This window comes from Etheostoma cragini, unplaced genomic scaffold (assembly GCF_013103735.1).
Source record: "Etheostoma cragini isolate CJK2018 unplaced genomic scaffold, CSU_Ecrag_1.0 ScbMSFa_238, whole genome shotgun sequence".
Lineage (NCBI taxonomy): Eukaryota > Metazoa > Chordata > Actinopteri > Perciformes > Percidae > Etheostoma > Etheostoma cragini.
Genome location: NW_023266534.1, coordinates 1 through 3,522, shown reverse-complemented (window position 1 = coordinate 3,522; position 3,522 = coordinate 1). Strand labels below are relative to the sequence as shown.

The following is a 3,522-nucleotide window of genomic DNA, read 5'->3' as shown; positions in this document are numbered from 1 at the left end:
TATAATATTTTAAAACATTACTACAGAGAAATACGAAATAAAAGACTTATAAAAATGAATTTCTCTGTCACTCTCTCTTTTGCATCTCAGACTATCAGATAGCACAACAAGCTCTTTGAACGTACATGTTTTACAGTTTCGATTTACAGAAATTATTAGCCATAGTGTAGTATATTTATTGTTTTATTCTCCAGTTTTTATGGGTGTTATGGCAGGTTAGTTTCTATTTTTATGGATGAAATAATCTCAACATGCAATTAAGTCAACCCTTCAGCAGGTGGAGACATTTCAATTCGGACACTTGCAGCAACAGACACTATGTTAAACATCAACAGGCTTGAAATATACTTGATACTGACGCAAAGCATAGGAATTAGCAGAGGACGGTTTCAATCCATCGACCTCTGGGTTATGGGCACAGCACACTTCCGCTGCGCCACTCTGCTCTGCTGGGGCTGCAAAATCTGTAATTCACGTTTTGACGGGAGGTTTGGGAACCTGCGTCAACCAAGGTTCCAACTTTTACTCGTCAGCTCTGTTTTTATCCCATCCAGAAAAGAGATTTTAGACCTTGAACGAGCCATCTTTTGTTTCCTGTAGAGGTCCAAGTGGGAACAAGTGAAAAGAATAGGTATGAAGAAGTAAAAGGAGAAATTAAAAGAATGAAGACCTTACCCTCTGATCTTAAGAATACAAACTGACTATGTGACAGATGTGTAATCTCTCATGTCCTGCCTTCTGAAGCTCTAGCCAGGAGCCATTCCTCGCCTAAAACAATATGAGTCATTCCAGTAAGTGAAAAGGAAACTCAAATTTACAAAGATAAATTTGACAGATGTGACTCCCAGATGGTCTAGTGGCTAGGATTCGGCGCTCTCACAGCCACGGCCTGGGTTCAATTCCTGGTCAGGGAATAATCCGGACTTGACAGATTTAGGTGTAAAGTTACATTTAACCAATCATTTTCATATTAATTATATCTCAATAATCATATCTCCAATGCCTCTCAGAGTAAATTACCTCTGTATCTATCCTCAGTGTCTTCTCCTTGTAGGAATATTTTATGACTTTGCATTTGTCCAAACAAAGGTTGTTTTTTTTCCTCTGGGGGCACTGGATATAAAGAAGTGTATTACTGATTGTATTCACACAGAACTGTTGTCACTCTGTAACTTTGTGCATTGTGAGAGCTGTTCTTGTCATCAATTTGTTTTTCTTGAGAAAACAATTAAACCTTTTCACCAAATACCTAGACCTTTAATTCAGTTTGCAGCCTGTCTTTATTTTGTTTCAACAAGGTCTCTTCTCCAACACAAGTTTCTCCCTTGCTGTGACAAGAAACTTCCACAACAAATTTGGCGTTGTCGGTAGGATTTCAAGGAGGGATCAGATCGGGACTCGCTGGTGACTGATGAAGGCATGCATCCAGGGATCTGATGATCACCTGCCTCGAAACCTCGCCAAAACATCTGTGAGAGAAAGAGGGTCAGAAACCGTGGAGGGCTCGCTGATTCCACTCTGAATTCCCCAAAAACAAAAAAGCAATTTCAAACAGCGGGGGTAAGTTAAAATTCCAATTCTGCTGAATGAATGATTAAATTTGGACATTGAGACGTTTTTGTTTTGTGAGACAAGTACTGACTGTGATTGGATGGGGAATTTAGTGAAAAAATATTTCAGTTTTTTAAATTCTGGGGTTGTACAAAACAGGAATAAAGGTTAGGTTTTTTGTTGCATCCAGTCTGTTATGTATAACAGATAAAAAGCGCAAATTGACATCTTTCCATCCAATACGGGTAAGACGGGGTTGACATATAGATTTTAAAATCCTTGGTGCCTGCCATATTGAGCAATAAAATTTGTCTGTCCTGAAGAAAGGTTCTTTAACTCTACCTCCCTCACCTCTTTTTTTGTTTCTTGTTATGTCTTGGCAACAAGTACTATGCTTTTGGGTCGTCTGTCCATCTCTACATCAGAATCCGAAAATCTTTATTGATCCCTGAGGGAAACTCTGGAAAAGAGTGCTCCTTCAAGCCAGATTTGAACCAGCTACCTAAGAATTTCAGCTTTATGCCTCTACAGTCCTCCGCTCTACCAACTGAGCTATCGAAGGGAGATAACATGTACAAACACTTCCCATTCTTGTGAACGTGATAACACAGGATCCCCTGCAGGGAATTTCAGAATCATCAGGGGCTGTAGCTCAGTGATAGAGCGCACTTTCAGTCCCAATGCCCTGATGTAATACAAGATTTGAAGTGAACATTGTATTGCCCAGCGATGGTGGTATAGTGGCGAGCATAGCTGCCTTCCAAGCAGTTGACTTGGGTTCGATTCCCAGCCATCACAGTCGCTTTCTTTGAGTGATGTTACTTGCTTCTTTTACAAGAATACAGCAGAAAGGTTACTTGCCCAACCTGGTTTGAAAAAAAACATTACATCTCTTTGGGCTGCACGATTATGGCCAAAATGATTGATCAATATGGAGATTACTACAGGGTCCTGACAGGGTAGTGGATGTCGATTCGTCTAAATAGACAGTAAACTGCCAGAACATGATTTTCCTCGAGGACATTACTTGTACTTTTCATGGCGCTTTCAACCAATTTTACAGCAGTTATATCATGATTCATCTCACCATGGAAATCAGGTTGAGGGTCATAATTTCTTGATGCATCACCCTTTCAGAGTGTCTACCATACCATACCATCCTCTCTCTTTTATCTTTCCATTTGTGTGTATCCATGTCCCAGAAATTCTTGTTAGTAACCTAGCTCTGGTGAGTCATTCCCCGGAGTCCTTATGTTCTTTCTCCCCCAGCTTGTTTCCTTGGATCAGGGAGGCTCCAAAATCATGTTTGCAGCTGTCGCATTGGTGCTGCTTCCTTCAAAACTTCCTTTTAAGAGGCAGAAACCACGAGCAGAACTATGGCTTAGGGTGGGCTGTCATCTGCCTCGACCGCTTGGGGGTGAAAAGAGACAGACAGAGACATGAAAAATTGAAGCATAGGGTGTCAACTAGGAACATGGAGTTAGCAGGTGTCTCCAACCACAGATCCAGACTCCACAGCTCCAAAGCCAGAAACACCTGCAGGAAGCGATAGGAGCTGCTTAATTTTCACAAGTACAAAAGGCTCGGCCATACAGCAAAGCTCACCAAAAATAGTTTCAACTCATCTGCATTCCCCTTCAAGGAAGTCTTTAGTAAAAGGCGAAAGACTTGTGCATTATGAAGAGAACCCACAGTGAGTAAAGCCGTCTGCTCGAGAGCAGCAGAAAACCCTAGTCAACCCAGTCCAAACCATCGCGGTAAGCCTCACTGGGTGTCCAAACTAAAATGAATAAAATGAAGAGGTAACTTGGTAGACTCCTTACTGGTGTTTATATCTGTACTTACAATGACCTTTTTTAAATGCCAGTCAATCACAATTCTTACATGTCAATGATCAGTGTGTGAGTAATCAGGAAGTTCACGGAGGTTGATGGATCAAAACCATCCTCTGCTATTTCCTATTCTTTGTAT

General features: G+C 41.0%; 2 non-coding genes across 2 annotated transcripts; both read right to left on the bottom strand.

Moving 5' to 3' along the window:
- Positions 1-2,025: 2,025 nt before the first annotated feature.
- Positions 2,026-2,113, bottom strand: trnay-gua. Its single transcript is given in 2 exon segments — positions 2,026-2,061; positions 2,077-2,113. It is a non-coding gene; the product is annotated as a tRNA-Tyr (tRNA).
- A 1,018-nt stretch (positions 2,114-3,131) lies between these two features.
- LOC117940389 lies at positions 3,132-3,248 on the bottom strand. Its single transcript, XR_004655756.1, has one exon. It is a non-coding gene; the product is annotated as a U5 spliceosomal RNA (small nuclear RNA).
- Positions 3,249-3,522: the final 274 nt, after the last annotated feature.